Consider the following 19,521-nt stretch of genomic DNA (forward strand, 5'->3'; position numbering starts at 1 on the left):
AACTGTTCAGTGATAATTCCTAATGTTCAGGCTAATATGAATTGACAGCAGATGTTACTGTTTATTATTTCTATTATTATGATAAAAATGCATATTTTAAAAAAATCTGATGTCTTCTTGCTTGTTAAAAGTCCAGTTGCAGAGAATTAACATTTAGGAACCATCCATAAATTTTAGAAACAACCCACTTATTTTGCAAGAAATTTAGCCCCTCAGATTATCTGCCAATGATCCTTTCTACTTCCTCTTTCCCTCCCTCCATCTCCTGTGATCGCTTCTGCTACCAGTTCAGGCAGGGCAGGAATGCCCAATAAAATACTTTTATGGTGTCTGAAGTGATGTGCCATTAAAAGGTTCACAGTATCTGCACATCTTCAGCTTCTGAGACTTTCAGTCCTGCTAGTAAGTCTTGGCTTTTAGTGCTGTGTGTGTTTTTTAACCCCTCAAGTACAAATGGTATTTTTTTCCCCCTTTATTATTACAAACACAAAGAAAACAGTATAAAATCCTCAAGGAGCAGCTGCTCTGCAAGGACATTATGAGTGTCCATGGTACTGCTGCAGCATGAGCATCTGTCACTCAAGAAAATGTCATCTTGCCCAACCAAATCCCTTGTGCAATCAGAGTGGAGAAAGCACTTGTTTAGAAAGGTTTATGGGCTGACGTCTGTTTGAATGAGTAACATCTGGGCTAGGATGGGCAGGATGCACATTCTTGTTCAACCAAGCCATTAAGTGCTATCTTAATAGCAAAGAGGGTACTTTAATTGAAAGGAAAACTCCAACCAAAATCTTGAAACAAATGTCACCACTTCCACATTTTCAAATCACATTATTTTCTAAGTTTCAGTTGGAAAGAAATCTAGCTTTCACAAAAATGCATCGATAATCTTTAGGGGTAATAGTTTATTATTCATAATATAATCACAGCAGACATTTGAGACAAATCTCATGTTATTTTTCTTGGACTTGTTAATCAAATCACCTCTTCAGGAAAGAGATTCTGCTTATTAAAAATAATATCTTGAACAGAACAGGGAATTGAACAAGGCTTTCATTTGTGAGGGCACAAACACATTGGGTTCAAAAATTACTTATCATATCAAGGTATAATATAAACATAACTGTCAGAATAAAAAGCATAAGTATTATTAGATCGTGTTAAAATTATGGGTGTTAGAAGTTTTTAAAATAATTTGTTAATGGCTTGAGAAAATCTTATCTGTGCAAGTTTAATACGGGTATAAATATACTGATTTTAGTGCTGTAAATCAAGTTCTACCTCCTTGAGTAGGACTAATTAGCACTAATTAAGGAAATTTCTTATTTTACTTCCACATTTAAAGATTACCTTTTCAATCCTTATTATATATACAGCAGTTGCTTTGTTAACATGTGCCACCATAGGTTAAAAAGTACTCAGCAGAGTGATTTGTCTGTTTCATTTTTTGCCTTTGTTGTTGAAAATTTTTCATTTGCTTTCGCTTTGAAGTGCAGAGCAGCACCCTTTCACTCACCCACCTTTTTCGAAGGCAAAATGTAAATCACAAGAATTTATTTTCTTTGCTAACAAACATTTCTTCCTGGGGATTTTTATCACCTTTAGATATAACTTTTTTTAAAGATACAAATTAAATCAGACTGTTAGAAGATTTCCCAGAGGACTTTTTTCTTCATTTACAGAGACAATGTTATACTTTTATCCATTCTTTCACAGAATTAACAGAAAAATGGAAAATGGGGATAAGACTGGTTGCTAAATCACTAGCTGATGATCTAACAGATCCATGGATGTTTTTGTACTTGAAGATGTCTCGGGGCAGCATATATATACACACGCATATGACTCTCTCCACACACCACACACACACATATAGAACCCTTTTGCCCCAAGAAATCTTTTACTTTAAAATAAACCTCACTGTTTCTTTTCCACCAAAAGTTTTTGCAATTCCATGCTAAAGATTATGAGGTACTTTTTCTGCAGAGCTCTGATCAGCAGATTTGATATATGGATTTAGATCAATTTTTTCTTATGGCAAATCTATATGTTATTCTACTTCTTCATTTGGTACTATTTGCTGAGTGGCTGTTACTTGGGAGCAAAGGTCAGTATCTTGCTGTTGGAGCAGCCGAGTAATCTTTTACTCCTCATAAGGGTAGTCAGAGATATTAAATCACAGTTGACGTACCTGAAGCACAGCAACTTCATCCATATTTTATCTGCTGTAAATTTAATACCACAGCACTTTTTAGGGTGATGTATTTATTAACTGGCTGGGGATGAGCAGTACAGAAATTCAGTTTGTTCAGGAAAATAAAATGAAGACACTGACAAGTTTATGAAGTAAGCACAATAGCTATTTATTACTTTTTAAACACGCAGTGCACCTAAATGTTTTTAGCAGTGTTTGCCCAAATAAATGAATAAAGCTTCCCAAATCATCTCTGTTTACTTTTCTTTTGAATTTTAATAAAGTTTTTGCTTCATTTGAAAAAGCACATCCTAGCTTCCGTCAGAATAAAATGCATTCTTTATGGAAATAAACATAGCTAAGTGTTCAGATAAGCTGGAGAGGGGCATTGTGGGAAGAGAAACAAATCATTCACAGCCCTGCTGTATATTAATCCCATCTTTTCCATTTTTGGTTCTGATTTATTTTGTTCTTTACATTCTACCACCACCAAAATAAATGAAGCCATGAATACAATAAGTTTTTAAATGCAAGTATCCGCCTTCTGCTGGCTTCTATTGCATTTGAATAGCACTTATTATTTTTACTCAGTGTTATTCTTTGTATTTCTCATAGTAAATAATTCACACAGCTTTTTCTTTCCTTGTAACCAAGATGTGCTTATGTTTTCATGCAACTGAAAAAAAATCATTCTAGATCTTTTCATCCTTCATTAACTGTGACTTCTATCTCTTTATAACATGGTAAAGAAAGTTAAAAGCATGCTATACTGCCAACAAAAAGTCACTGTGACCTTAATGCCTCTGTTGTATAAACTGTTTATGATTTTATTGGTGATCATTGAAACCTGATGACCAACACAGCCTGGGAAAACTCAGTTTTTGCTTACAACCACCCCAGCAACATGCCAAGTGTGGTATGGTGGGTTTGCAGACCACAGTTACATCAGAGGAATGGCACTGGCAGAACTCGAGGAACACCCAAACAGTCTGGTCAACCGTTTTGATTTGTTTTCTTCCTTGATAGAGGACTGTGCATGTTTGCCCCTTGAACTCCAAAGGGGCATCCTTTGCAAATCAAATGTCATTGACTATATATGTACTTTAGATGCCATTTCTGCACAGAGCTATTCTGTTTTTCCATGGTTGTTTATAAAAAGGACGAGTCAAGTGACTAAATGACTACAGCAGCTCTTTGCCACTCTTTTGGCTGCAGTATTTGTTTCCTCGGGACAGCCCATGAAAATATATCTACACTACACTGCATAGCGTCTTGTTCTTTGCCTGCTGCATCATCAAAATTTGATTATTCAGGTTCTTGGAGATAAGAGACCAGACAATAAGGCCTCTTTCTTTAACTCTGCCCATGCTGAGGTAGGTAATTAGGCAACTCCTGATTTGCTCCACAAAGACAAGAACAGAAAGAGAAATCCCCAGGAAGGGATGCCTCAGATTGAACCTCCAATTTACCTTGGGAAGTCTGGAATACTTTTCATTTTCCTGCCTCCAGGTTCGTGCAGAAAAGTCTCATCTGCATTCCTTTATGGAGATAACATCGTGTTGGTCTCCATCCCTTTCACAGATCCTCACTGCAGGGCCACCTCCTCACTCTTGCTGTTCAGTGCTTACTGCAATTTATTCCCCAAGGACCCTTATTATTAAAACCCATCTCTCACTCCCACTTTGCTTTTTCCTTTCCTTTCAGCTTCTCTGACCCATTTCCCTCATTCTTGCATCCTCCCTAAATTTCTCACATGGGTTTTTCCTCTCCTCTACCTCCCAGAGTAGAATTTGGCAGCACGTTGGCAGCACACTGAGGCCAACGGGAGAGTGCCCTTTGGTTTCAAGGGGCTTTGGATTACCAGCTAAGCTTCCATGACCACTTGTCCCCTCTGTTGTAAAGCTCCACATGAGTATTATGCTACAGAAAGCATCACAGCAGAGGAGCTGGGTGGCTTCACAGGCTCAGAGCGGAAGGCTATAACCACATATTCATCTGCCAGTCAGAGAGGGGAAACCCTGGGGCAAAACTTGCACAAAATAAGCTCCATTATTCAGACTGTGCAAAAGGGAGGAAAACGAGAATTTTGCATTCTGGACTGACATGCTGCAAAGAGTGCTGGCACAGAATAATGCTACATAATAATAATAGTAATAATATTTGTACATAATTTATCATTATACACTACAAACTCAGCTCAAATCCCGGTGCCATAGTATTCGCTTCCGGCTCCATATCCTCCTCTTGCTATACTCTTTTTATTGGCTTACATGTGCTGTAGAAATTAGTTTTATTCTAATTTAGAGCCTTTGAGGAAAGGCTGAAAAAGCATGTACTAGTCCATAGTCATTAAAAAACTCAAATGACAGTATTTCATCCTGCTTTTGAGGCTAAAATATTAGGCTTTGAAACATGAATCACACAGCTTATTTGAGGCTGTGAAGAAGCTTAGGATCATAGCTTTAGTTAAAAATAAGCTTTAATACATAAAGCTGAGGAAAAGGAAGCATACAGAATACCTTAGAAGTCAAAGTACAGCTACTGAGCAGCTCTGAGTTTGTGTATACCATACTGCTCTGCTTTTAACCCAGATACTGTTGGGCTGCACCAGAGGTGAAGGAAGGCAGAGAACCAGGGATAGTTCAGAGGGAGGTGTTGGGTAGCGTGTAGAGGGAACAGCGCCTACCAAGTCCTAAAGAATTAACAGTTTGCAAAGTCTTTAAGCTTGCAGAAGAACAAAAGATATATTGTTTCACAGCACACACACCCCCCCACCCTTTCCCCCCCCCTTCCTTTTTTTTTTTTTTTTTTTTTTTCTTCTTCTTTTTCTCCTGGCCTTGTAAATCCCATATTGGCAAGCAAGAATGAATGTTATTAAACGTCTTTTAAGAGGTCCATACTGCAATAGCCCTTGCAGTGTCCTAAGTTGCCAGTTGCCCTAAATCTTCTATAGTTTAAATGCAATTCAAAACCGAACCCCACAAGGACAGAACAGCTTACTTGTAGAGAAGGGGGAAAAAAGGATGAAAACCACACTTTGAGTCTTAGCTAAGGAAGCTGTGCTATCACCCCCCTGCCTCACAGGACCAAGTGTCTGCTCTGCTCCAGGCTGATCCTGGGTTACCCATAGCTTGCGGGACCATGGGCTTTGGTTAGGGCCACCTGGTCTCCTTTCAGAGTTGAGTTTGAACACCTCTGGCCCTCTTTCTTGCTATCAGCCCTTGCAGGAGTTGTGCGGAAAGGCTATTACAAGCCTGCACAAGGCAAGGCCATGAGGACTACACTCTGGAGAACTGAATTTCAAGAGCTCAGTTAATTCCCCAGAGGAAGCCTAAGGTAAAACAATAATCATCACCTTGCTCCCCTCCCACCCGTTGGAGCACAGGTTCCTGATTACTGGGCCAGCTGCAGAGAGAGGACATTATGCTGCTGCTTAGACCTCCTTCTCAGCCGGTGCCACTCAGCTCCTTATCATAACAGCATGAAGCCACCTGATTCTAGGGCTGCATTTAAAAATAGTATCCATTTCTCTTTTTCTTTCTTTTAAAAGCAAACTTCTTTGATATACATTGTTATTTATAGCTTAGATCTAGGCAGCGCAATTGTGATTTAGGGAGAATACCTGAGGTGCAATACTGATTATTTCTTCAATAGGCAGCCCATCGTTCATAAAATAGGTACCAGAAAAGTGGTGGCAAAAGGAGGATGTAAGTATCCGGCTCGCTGATCTCCACTCCATTTGCACTCCTCTGCTCTGAGTGAGGTCCTACAGGGAGGAGAAAGGGCTTAAAGGCACAGTCCTCAGACAATAGCACTCTCAGAATGGTTAATTATAGCACAAAGCCCTAAGAAACTTAAGTGGATTTTGCATGGCTTTATGGAAAGTGGAAACTATTCTCTTCACCATTTGCCAAGCCACACACACATCACAGCGTAGCAGCTAGAGTTTCAAAGCTTTTGCAAAACCAGGTTACACATCAATTTCATTATTTCACTTGCTATGTGAAAGTGTGACGCAAAAAGCTCTCAAAAAACATGACCACATCCAACACATCTGATATCGCAGACACCTGGTAAGGTCTCTGTAAACTCTTTCATTGATGCCAGGTTGTGCTATGTTTTTAATACGCCCACCAGAAAGGGAAACAAATCTTCTGTGAAAAGCTTTCCAACTGCCCTCCTCAAGGGAAAACTTTCCCCAGCCATCCACACAAACACACTCCCAAGTGAAACGAGGGAAAATTACTATTTTGATCCACTGTCTCATATTTGTGCCCTTGCCAACCACTAAGGTTTTGTCTGTGTTCTTTCCTCCAAAGGGGTGACAACAGAGGCTATAAGCTGGAGTGATATCTGTATCTTTTTCTTTCTTTCTAAGGGTAAGTACCAGACGTGGTGAAAATTAAGGCTCTGAGTAGTATGGTTTCAAGATTTACAGTGGAATGGAAGAGACGGAAAAGAAGGCCAGAAAGCTAATAGGTAGAGACATAGTTTATGGAGAGCCAGGGTGTTTTTAGGAAGGTCAGTGCTGCTGAATAAATCATGCAGCCTTCATTAATGAACTGCTAAAACTATTAGAAGAGTTAGCCTGCTGTTATCCAAGCAATGTTACCAGAGACCTTATTTCAGCTTAGATATGTGGGTAGCAAATGTATGGGTAGATGAGGAAAATGTGGTGAAGAGACTACAACTACTGTCCTGCAGATTTACACATGTGCTTAGCTTCTTAAACCCTCTTCTCTCTGGGGTTGTTTAGCCTGGAGAAAAGGAGGCTCAGGGGAGACCTTATTGCTCTCTTACAACTGTCTGAAAGGAGGCTGTGGGCAGGTGGGGGTCGGTCTCTTCTCCTAAGGAACAAGTGACAGGACAAAAGGAAATGGCCTCAAGCTGCTCCAGGGGAGGTTTAGATTGTGCATTAGGAAAAAATTCTTCACTGAAAGGGTTGTCAAGCATTGGAACAGGCTGCCCAGGGAGGTGGTTGTGTCACCGTCCCTGGAGGTATTTAAAGGACGTGTAGATGCAGTGCTTAGGGACATGGTTCAGTGGTGGACTTGGCAGTGCTGGGTTAATGGTTGGACTTGGTGACCTTAAAGGACTTTTCCAACCTAAACAATTCTATGATCTATAAGTAATCCCACTGAAATAATTTAGTCAAAAGGGCTACTCAGTGAATAAAGCTGACCTCTGCATATGCAGCCTTTCGAGGCCATGGCTTAGGTGTGGCAGGGCATCAGAGGAGGCATCTGGTTTAGAGGGAACCAACAGGGACTGCACGAGCTAAACCACAAAATCTATCATTTAGACTATGTGCTGTTCACAGAAAGGCTGGGACCGAGACTGTTAGCAGATTCTGGGCACCCAAGGATTTTCTAACTAGATAGGCTTCTTATAGCTCCCAAAATAGACACAGGTTGCTATGTATATGTAAATAGAACAGTTACTTTGGTTAAATAGAGCTTAACTGTTTCTGATACAGTCATTTATTTGTCAAGTCTGTTTTATGTTAATTTAATTATAAGAAAATTGAAAACTGTGATACATAGCTAAGCCCTTAAGGCCGGTTAATCTATTTGGATTGTAACAAATATAATTTTTATTAGCTCAGCCTATTTGGATGGTAACGAGTCTAACCTTTCAGTAGACATTACAGACTCTGAATTATAGTCTATTTTATGTAAAACCAGCATTTAGTTCAATAAAAGGAAAGTTCTTTTATCTGTCATTGTGTTAAGGAATTGCTGTATTAATGAGGATGCAGTAGGCACTGTGACCATTTTCCAGAAGCAAGGGTGCCCTCCTTTCTGGATGTGCATGGAAAATTGCCCAGGTAAGTTGCAGAGACAATAGAAAATCAGGATGTGAGGATTTTTTTTCTTTCCTTCTTTTTCTGAAAATGCTCGTTAAGGAAAAATGTTGGTGTGGTATGTGCATGGAGGAAAAAAACCCCACTGTGCACAATAAAATCTTTCTCTGCACAATTGGGAAAAAAGCAAAATAAATCAAGCCAGAACCCCTAACCAAATGAAATCCATCTGAAATAAACAAAGTAAACCAAACCAAAGCCTCCAAGATAAACTGGGAAACAGGTGGTACAAGTATCTGCAGACACTGACTTACTTTCTAGGAAAAAAAATCGCATGTTTGAAACACACTCATTAATGGTTTTAGAACTCTTCAGACAAAATTCAAACCTCATCCTCACTATAGGGTTTTCACATTCTTAACAACATGCAAAATGCCCTACAAATGTTGAGGTTCTTCTCACACTACCATTGTGCAGCTTCTGGCTCCTTTCTAGAAGCAGAAATGAAGCTTTCTCTATATTTCAGAACACTTTTTAAAGCTCAGATTCCTTAACATGCCCCCCCTTCCTCCCCTACCCAACCCCCAAAAACATCTCAGAAAGCCCCAGTGGGGGAAAAAACCCCAACTTGTGAAACTTGTGAAAGTGCATGTTTTCACCAGAAGTTCCTGAACTTGGTGGAGGTATTGTGCTGAGCCTGAACACCTGTACCATGCACCTTTTGTTGCCATGCTGATGTGGGGAGAGTGAATGCTTTTATGTGTAAGAGGAATGTACTGTTTCCATTTTACCGTGTTGTAAACATCTATATAAAGATATAATACTGTGTAAAGAAAATATTGCTTCTTAACGTGCTCTTGAGTGTTCTTTGCATTTCTCATGACTAGGGTATCAATGGGCTTGCTGAGCGTTGATCAACCATTTATAACTGAACCCAGAACACAGTCTTACCAATGCTAATGGAGAAACCTTAGGCCCGTTACTACTGAGGGTAAAACTTTCCAAATATGCAAGTTTTTCCAAATATCCATTTTTTTCACAGCCATTTTTAAATAATTAATTGAAAAACAAATAAAAAAGATACTTGCGTCTCTCAGTGTGCATTTTTAGTAAGAGGGCGAGAGGAACTCACATATTTTGTAGTGAGTTCTGACTTTTCCTGCTATGTATGTCTCAGTGGCAGGTGTAAGAAACAGGTAAGAAACTGTAAAAGAGAGTAATTGATATCTGAAGTGATTTTTTTATTTGTTTAAATTCTGAAATTTTCAGGGGTATGTGGGCAACTTTGAGATAACCAATGGCTTTCTAACTATATGAATAATCTGAATTTTCAAAAACTTAAAAGGCAACGTTCATTTGATTGCATTCTAAGGACAATAAAAATGCAAGAAATACTTGAGAGTGAAACAGTAAACATTATTGTGCAGAAATGCTATTACGTTCAAGCAGTTCTGATTCTGATACCCACATTTGTCATGGGCATAGCTACTTTCAAAAATGAATGGCCAAGACGGTGCAGATTTTAGGAAAAGAAAATTTGTTGTGAAAATAGCTTCTGAGGGACTCCTCCTCAGGTTGTGGCATCTGTGTTTGTAGCTTTGTGTGTATGTGTTTAGGAGGCAGGAAGAGAAGAACGTGAAAATGATACTGAGCCAGTGTGGGTAAGCACTGGAAAGGCTGTGAGGGGTCAGATGTCAGTAGCAATGGAGAAGGAAAAGCTTAAATCTCAGAAAGACAACATTTTTCCATCATCTCTTTTCTTTTCAATGGTGGATTGGAAAAGCTGCAGTCCCATTTCCAAACATTCATTATTTTAGTGGTGGCCCTCATAACCAATGCCCTCTCACCCTTCCTGGGGAAATAAAAAGCACAAGAAGCCACTGAAGCATCTCCCCACACTTCATAAAGGTATCTCTGCAAAGCACCACCTTTCCCTTCTTATTTTATTTTAAAACAAACACAAGCTCTGCTCAGGGTACTACTCTGTGAAAAACTTACCTTGTTGAAGAAAAGATTATAATACAGTAGCAAACAATTTCTATCCTTGAATGGACTGTACTTATTTCTCCAGCCCTGCTCAGTACTTTTAGATTAGGTTTGGGCTTTTGGTTTTGGGAACATGACCTTTTCCTGACAAACTGCAGAGCTTTGCAGTAAAGTATTATTGCTTGGAACTTTGGAGGAGGCTTCTCTGCTCCTCCCTTCCTTTTTTATTACATTACTTGTAGTCTGAAATACAGTTTTGTTGGTGTTTTTTTTTTTTAATCTTTAATTCTATCAAAGTCATAAACAGTGATCCAATTATGAAGTCTCTTAGCACAATAGATACCTCTAACCAATATGATGCTATCGGAAGTTTCTCACCCTGCTCTCCATAAAGGCTAAAGAGAAATTCTCACATTTACAATACTGTAAATTCCTAATTCCCAATACTGTAACCTCACACCCTACCTTACTATGAGCAACTGTCTTATGTAAAGCAATATTTGCACATTTCTTTCAAGCTGTGTAATGCTTCCCTCCATCCTAAAGCACACATACAGTGCCTGCAGTGTATTTAGTACAGCTGTGCCACCATTAGTTCTCTGTGCCACCATTAATTCCCCATACAAACACTTATACCACCAGTATTTTCATAGGCCAATATTTAGCTATTCAAATTTTCACAAGCTTTTATTTCCTTGATATCAATCCCATTGAACATGGAACATCCCCATCTCAGGAAGATTTTAGTTGTGTCGTTAATAGCCAAGAAATCATTTAGCAAAGTAATTGTGCAGAAGCAGATAATTTATAATCCAAAATTTTATCTATAAACCCAAATGATTACCTTGGGGTAAAGAAAGTTAATTCATGGTTGTATGTTCTCTGGCAGGTTACCTCTCTGCCTGTTGGAGGGTACAGAACAAATTGCCTCTCTGCTTACACTTCAGCATATTTGTATGTGCTAGGGCCCAATAGGTTCTTTGCAATGTTATGAAATGAACCATTTTTGCTACTCGAGGCAACCATAAAATCCAAGATCTGAGACCACTGTTTGTCACTGAATGCCAGCGTGGCACTTAAGCTCTCTATGTAGGCAGGATTTATAGTTTTGTATTACAGCTCTGAGCTTCCAAATCTACCTGGTCTCTCTCCTCTGTATGATTTCTGTTGAATAAACCATGCTGTTTGGGTGCCTGCTGTGGGGGTGGGGTGCACGAGCAGTACTATTTGCTGTTCTTCTTAGAAACTCAGCTGGTACAGACTTCCTAATTAACATGTTCACAAAAGCTGGCTGCAGACATGTTGCCTGAGAATTACCGGTGGCTGATAGACATTCATGCAAGAGGAAATAGCTATTAAAAAGAATATTGACTAATATTCATGCATGTTTGGGTGCAGGCAAGTGGATTTCTTCATTCATAAACCTCCCTTATTAACACAAAGGTCATCCTGAAAGGATTTGTTATGAAACCACAACCTGAAACTTTTCCTTGGATTTGGTTTTCCCTATGCCTGTTCCCTCAGGACATGCCTACCCAAACCTTACCACTCTTTCTGTGATGATTTCTCTTTATTTCTCTTATATCTGAGTGGAATAATGAGATGGCTTTGTTACTGAGTCAGCAAACCCCCCTGTTTTTGCTTTCACAGCTGGATCAACACCTGCCAGCATGGTGAGGAATCTCAGGCAAACACCGCTAGAGGTAAAAAGAAATGCAGTTGTGACTGCAGCGTTTGAAAAAAAACATGTACTTCAATTCACTGGTAGACTTCCCACACAGAAAACTCCTCTTTTCGGTCATATCTGGAAGCCGTTGTAATACTAAGAGGCACTAAAAAGGACAATAAAATATCTAGATATTACTGTGGTTATTTTGTAACTTAGTATACCATTTATATTTCTCAAGGAGAAACAGCAAACTTTTATATTCAGTGCCACTTGTGCTCATTATTAGGTCCCTCAGACCCCTTGGTTGTAACACGTGGGATAAAGAATGAAGTGGGACAGACTACGCACTGCAAATTTATGATATAAACACATAATTCTGGCAAGTCAAAATATGTTTATCTGCTGCACTGACGCTCTTACATACACAGTGATGATGCTGGTAAGCATGATACGCGTGCATGTATCAAATGTCCAAAGGGAGAGACCATTATGGTCCATATGATCAGTTTCTAAACACAGTCTTTGAGGTAATGTTAAAACAGATATCTGGATATCTTAACTGCAATGATTGCTGCATTCATCCATGTATTGCTCACTTTGTTGGTCATCCTACAAGATGTACTAGGTGGGAAACTAATGAAAGATGTTATATTGGATGACCCAACAGAGGACATGATATTCACAGACCAACCATAAGTGATAGTAGTCCTAAAACAGAGGTTCTTGAATCAGCCCCATTTCTCATTTCAGACTGTCTGAAGACTCAGGCATATTCTATTTTTCTTAAGCTGATTATGAGCATGAGCTTAATTTACAAACCAGAAGTGTAAAATACATAGCCATTTTAAAACAAAATCTGGATACAGTATAAAACATTTGTTTAGTGGAAGTAGGGCCTCATAAAGTCAGGTGGGGCTAAAGAATCTAGAACCGAATTTATTTTGGTGCCTTAGACAGGAATGAAGTATCACGCTGTCTTCCATCAGGCTGACATGTATGGAAGCCAAACCTTTGTGGGTATATTCATTGGTATGAAGAGGTCAAATAGGAGGACGTGCCACAAAAGAAATGATTCTGGCCCAAGGTGAAGTGGAAAGCTGAGTTGTGGAAGAGTTCATCTTGAAGACTGAGAGATGCGGATATATATGCTTGCTCAACAGAAGGAGTTGTTCATGCTATGACTGTGCCAGGGAGCTTGTAATTAAGTGTCTTGCCAGTTTCTTAAGTCTGAGCTGGGTGTCTGCTCTCTGCCCCTCTTTGATTAACAGAAAGTGCTACTGTTGAAACAGTTGAGATAAAGAGAACAGTGGAGAACTATGATCAACATTTGTCTTTTCTAGCATGTGCAAGCTCTGCCACTGCAGGCAGAGGTCCCTGGTGACAGGCTGCACAGGAGGGCTGGGCAAAATTCCTAAATTGTGTGGATGGTCAGTGGACTGGATATGTCTTGAGAGACAAGGCTGATACCCACTGGTCTAAGGCGCTCAGCTGCCTGGGTCAAAGGAGCGGCTGGTGAAGGGAGGATTTCAATTTAGCTCTCACTGGGGTCTCAAACACCTGTGGGTCAGAATTGGTGGCATCAAAAAGCTCAGCACTAACATGGCATTGTTTTGGTGATTTCTACTTTTGGTATGAAGCCTGGGAAATCAAAGGCAAAGGAGCACAATAATTTCTGTATGTTTCTCAATACAAGGAACTGTCTGATTTCTTTCTAGGGACTGAAGAAGGTCTGGTGGATGCTGCAGTTTTGTACAGGGTTTTCTTGGCAGTATATGTTGTGCACTTATTGTGGAGTAATACAGTTCATCATTGCAAATGGAGACTTTCAGTGGTATCTTGGGTAATTACAGCAAAGAAAACCTTTTTCTACTGGGGCTAATGTAGACATTGTGGCAGACCCTAGAAGGTGGCGTGTGGTAGTATATGAGCCTTGTCTACTAGCACATTGAATAAAAGCCTCATGATTGTCACTTTGGAAACAAAAATATCGTGTCTAAATCTGCCAAAGAGGACTAGATGACAAGAGGAAATCTCCCAGCTATCCCAAGCCTGAGAATTGGTGTGATAGCCTGGTGTATGATCAATGTAGGGATGCTGAGAGCCTGTATGCTTGCCCCTGCTGTCTCAAGGAGTATTTGGAGGCATTCACTGGGCAACAAATCAAAATCAAACCTCAAGTTGGGAGGATAAGTAGTTATCTGAGCTCAAGAATTCTTGGTTCTAGTTCTTTAGATGATTTCTGAGCAGATAGAGTAATAGACCAGCTGAGGTACAAACCACTGGACTCTGATGAGCTCACTCAGGCAATAGGGATGATGCTAATTAGGTATTTGATGAACTCTGCAGAGATTTATTCAGTTCCAGGGCCAAGCGGAACAATTTCAGATGCATGTTGTGGAGCCTGAAAGTATCCTCAGGGATGATGCCAGTGTCCTACTGCTGCGGTAAACTGCTCCAGCCATCATGGCTGTAAGGCTTGGTTCAGATGACCGCATTGACTATCACCTTTTCTAGCCCCAGAACTTCATGCCTGTCAGACACTGATCTCTCCTTAAAATAGACTAGGGCTTTTTAAGTTGCCATAGTCAGAAGAACTCTGTGTTATTTAGCAGTTCTGGAGGTGAGACCACTGCTCTCAGTAGGGGTGGGAAGCTGCTCTGCTCCCAGATGGATAAAACAGCTCTGCTCCCAGATGGTGACTCTTAGAAATGGAAAAAATAAAGACCTCCCAAAACTGAGCACAGCACCCAAGGTGATTCTCACCAAAGTACAGAAGTTATGTGAGGCACTTGTGGGAAAGACAAGAAAAAAACCTTACTGAGGCCTCAGGAAGGATACGGGGCTGAGCTCTGGTAATGAGTCTATTAAAAGCAAGAAGTGAAATGTGTGACGGATTTTGCAGAAGTCCTTCTTTCAGGAGTTTAGTGTTGATATAGTTAAAATACTACTCTGAAACTGAAAATTTTTGAAGAATCAGCTGTTTGGAAGCTGTTATGAAACTTATTTGACCCTATCTTTAAGACAGCTTGTGACATTCCTTCTGGAAAAAATCTAGATGAAAAAGAGATCTACTTCAATGCAATGGTTATGAGGAACCGTATAAGGCATATGGCAGGGAGGGGTTGAGGGCCTGTGTCAGTCACTTGAAGAAAAATGAAAACAGCCAATGACAAAGCACTGGAAACAGTAATTTAAAGGGGGATCAGAATATAATGTTGGAAGAGTTGAGTGAACTAGAAAAGAAAGGATGAGGTATAATTGTACAAATTGCAAAGTCATGTAGTTCAGGACTAATAACAAGAATCTCTGTTATAAGCTGACAGTTCATCATTTTGAAATGACAGAAGAAGAGAATACCTAGGATATATCAGTTGATCGCAGCAAGCCTGTGAACTTCAGATTGATTTGGCTGTGAAAAGTACAAACCTAATCCCCAAATATGTCACACGGGGTATTTTCAGTAGGGATTCAGAAGTATTAATGCTTCTGTACAGTTGAGACTTCTTCTGAAAAATTACATGCAGTTTGATTCACGTGTGTTCAGCAAAGGTGATCACACTTGGATGTTCAGAGGAACAGAAACCATACTTTTGACAAGAGACCTGCAGTGGCTCAGCCTTACAAAGCAAAGGCTAATGGAGAATATGTTTTTGTTTTATAAATAAAGGTCAATATAGGTTTAAAAACAAAAGGAAAATGTTACTTAAGCAAAAAGAAAGAGAACAGTATATGCACAAGAAGAAAATTGTATAAGATGGCCATGAATATATTAAGGCTGCAAAATGAGAAGGCAGTTTCTAACAGCCAGGAGAAGCAAGTGGAGGAAGAGACTTAGATACTTACGATTCCCTAGGATGGAGGTATGTTCCTTATTCAACACTAGTGTGGGTACCTTTGTGTGGCTTTGCATTTTGCCATGAAGTCCACTATATATCTCATAAATTAGAAGGTTTGCTTAAAAAAGACTTAGTGAAACTAAAAGGGATTTTGGAAGAATATATAAATTTAATTTGCAAGAATGTCCAAATGATAAGTCGATTCTTAAAACTGGTCTATGTTTTCCATAACAAATAGTTCAAAGCTGCACTTCAAGTGCCAAGTAAACGCTAAGTAGATAGCAGAAAATGTGTGCTGAGCTACAAACAGCACCTTTAGAAGGCAAAGCAAACACGTAAAATATATCACTAGCATTTTAATCTAGTGTGGAAGGTTTGAATATGGTTTATTTGTGTGTGTATGTTGAAACTGGCAAAAATACATAGAAAAGCATAGGTAGACACACACGTCTAATGTACATTTAGATACATATATGTTTGAATACTTATGAAATAACTTGGGAATGGAATAAAACATCCAGTTCTGTTTACACCTGCATAGTTGAAGTGTGATTGCTTGACACAGGATACAGTATTTCCTTTGAGCTCTACCACATAAGCAAAACAATGAAGAGTACTAATAATGAAATAAACACCAGATACAGTATAAAGCCGATTTTTCTTTTTGGGACCCTCATTTATACTAGATAATTTGCAATTAATACTTTATGAAAATTGCCTGTTTTGTATGCATGAGCAGACAAAAAGCTTCCTAAGAGCATCATTGTTTCCTTAACGAAAGATACAATGCCAGTGACATTATCAGTATTATACACTTGAACCACAGTTGGTGGAGACGACATCTTCTATAGTGTGCTGTCATGCATTTAGGACTAAATCTTATTGCAGCAAGTGGATGTTTTGCCACTGAATTCAAAAGGATACAGATTTGGCCCTCATTACTTGCCTCCATTTCTCCATCTAATTAAAGCATTTGAATGCTGACAGGTCACTGGAATGAATGCCCAATTAATTACTGATTTGTTCATCACAGCCACAGCCTGAATGCATATGGACTCAAAATGATTCTTCCTTGGATTTGGGCTGTGCTTTAAATAATCAGACATTTTTGCATGGCACAAAACAAAAGCCCGAACACATGGATTTTAAAAAGTATGTTGAATTTGTACATTCAGTATATATTAGGAATACCAGAGGACCTTTCCTGTTGTATATGCCACATACATATGTGTTAAATACAAATTGCATACTGTACAGTATGTTGACTTTTCCGTGGGTTAAATTAACAAATATGCAAATTATAAAGGATGTCAGAGCACTAAAGAAACATCTGCTAACCAAAGTAAGAAGTAATGATAATGATGATAAATAAGGAAAGACAAAAGTAAGCACTGTTTGAGGTAAAGTTTCACCCAGCTGTGCATTACTACAAAGGAGTTATGAAAGGAGGCTACCATATTAGCTGGCAATCTCAAACAGGTTTGGAAAGCAATTTTTAAGGGTCAAAAGTAATTGTTGTGACAACGTGTTTCCTTAATTTCTGTTATTTGGAAGCCCTTTATGAATGTACCCTCTCACAGGAGAGCAGGGTGCTGGAGTGAAAATCAGTCTTGTGGAGGATTTCAGCATTTTTAAATGTAGCTTTTTTCCTGTTAGGAACAACTGCCAGAAAACTAACCAAGGAGATTCTTTGCAAGGCAACTCTTAGCCCAAGGCTGTACTCCTAGAGGTCTCCCTAACAGCATGAACAGGAAAACTCTGAGGTCCCTGAAGCAATCTGCTTGAAGAGCTACCCTGTATCACAGACTTTAAGCAGCCAACATCTCCCATCACGTCTTCCAAGAAGCTGGGCAGATGACCTTGCAGATGAGAGGGAGGACAGCAAGGGTCCCCTGGAATCATTCCAGCCACCTCCTGTCATTGGGTTTCACTGACTTGAATGCAATTCAAAGTATACACTATCCAGGTTAGCAGAAACAACACTTCAGCTGGCATCATGACAGGCACAGCTTACAACCACTTAGGAGTTTCGTTTGCAGATTTATTTGCATGGTGAATCAATGTCAAGATGCCTTTAGATATTTATACGTGTAGCAATTGTGTTATCCTTGTTACACAATGTCAAGACGCTGACTACTGTGAGCAGTACGTGGGTGAATGCAACACTGACCTTGGTGCTTGTTCTACAGATTGGAAGTCAACAATCGCCATTTAGAAGCAGAAATTGGATAAACCCTGTGGCTAAATGATTATAACATTCCAACTTTTTCATTTTAGGATTAACTTTAACTTCATCATCGATAGCAAAACATTCTTTGTGTCTTCTGAGTGACTTTCACATGCTATAACAATATAACAAGCTAACTGCCAGTAATGGTGTATTATGTATGGATGTGCATATTATCACCTTCCCATCTCCCCATCTCATGTCCTTACTTTTCGGGGAAGTTTAATTATCATTTAGTGAAACCTTGCTCTGGAATAAAAGCTGTCTAAACTTTCTCTCAGGCAGCCTGTGTGGTCAATCCCTGCATGTAAAAACATGGCAACCATTTGAGTGTCATTCAAAATACCTTCCCCATCCTTTCACTCTCCATAATATCCATCACCTTATGCATGGTCCTTCTAATCAGATTCCCTGTGGTTCTATCATTTACGGTCAGTATGAAGGTAATGGTAGCTCATCTCCAGCAATCCCTGACAATTAAATCTTCTATCTCGTGTGATGAATGGCCTCATTTTTCTCCCTTATGTCCCAAGGAAAAATATATAGTGCCTGAGATGCTGCTTTCAGAAATGGCTTGGAGTACTTTGCAGTCCTCCAAAAGATCTGAGAACAACATTTAATATGTTACGTCTTAAAATAAAATACAAAATGTTACCTTATCCATCCTGAAAAGGACAAATGAAATTATGTACACAATGTACGTGGTGGAGAATTTCTTTCAGCCATATTCATTCATTGTCTGAATAATGTGTGAAGGGTGTGGGAACTCAACTACTGTATAGTTATGGCTAACAGCTGACTAATAAAAACATCCTGAGCTGGAGTGAAATGTAGGCAGATTGACCCTCGGTATTGCAGCTTTTAAAGTGTGTATATAGACTTTTTCCTCCTTTCCACTACTTCTGAGGCTAAGAAAAAAAGCAGGTGCCAAATTCCAACACAAGTCAGAAACCTCAACCATTATACAGGTACAGTTTCATTATGTAAATTTGTGTAAATCCACATTCTAGCACTTTTGTGGCTCCTAGTTCCCTGGTATTTCTGAAATGGTTCAACATGGACGAAACACCAAGATGAAAAAAAAGTGATTTCCCATGGTCATGCGAGTTACTAATAGCTAATATGGGTTTTAGAAAAAGTAGAAGACCTTGTTATGTTGCTCCAGTGTCCCCAAAGTGTCTGTGTTCTTTATGAAATGCTTTTTCTTTCCTCTCCACTGACAAGGAATACTGTTTCCTCTAGACAGTAAAAAAGTTGCAGGTCAGATCTAAAAAACAAATGCAGATTTTGGAGTACTTCCCTGCAAACAAGAGCTGTAGCAGTTTCTTTGTTCATGAACACTTCAGGAAGTCTGGATAGTAGTAGACCAACACTGTAACATTTATTATACTTTAGTAAAATAGCAGTTTTAGCTTAAGTATTTCTAAATAAAGACCTTTTTCAACTGTGAAAATGTGGATTGGATGGGTGACATATACTTTCTATCTTTGCCCAAAAATCATAGTGAATATGGAACATTTTAAGTTTCAATCAAGTCTGTTTAATATCCTCTAAAATAATTCTTCCTTCTTGCTCAATGCAACATTAGAAAAGCAAGTATCTAAGTACTATGGAAGACTCTTCAAGCAGAACTGCAAAAGTAACCTTACAAAAAATAAAGAAAAAAATCCTGGCTTTGCCTCATTTCCCAACCAGTTTTACAGACTCAGTAGGTTCAGAAACTTTGGAAATGTTTCAGCTACTCTTCCCAAATGTCAATCCAAATTTTTTGGTTTTTCCATGTTAAATGAAAAACAGACATTTCCT

This window comes from Falco naumanni, chromosome 2 (genome assembly GCF_017639655.2).
Source record: "Falco naumanni isolate bFalNau1 chromosome 2, bFalNau1.pat, whole genome shotgun sequence".
Classification (NCBI taxonomy): domain Eukaryota; kingdom Metazoa; phylum Chordata; class Aves; order Falconiformes; family Falconidae; genus Falco; species Falco naumanni.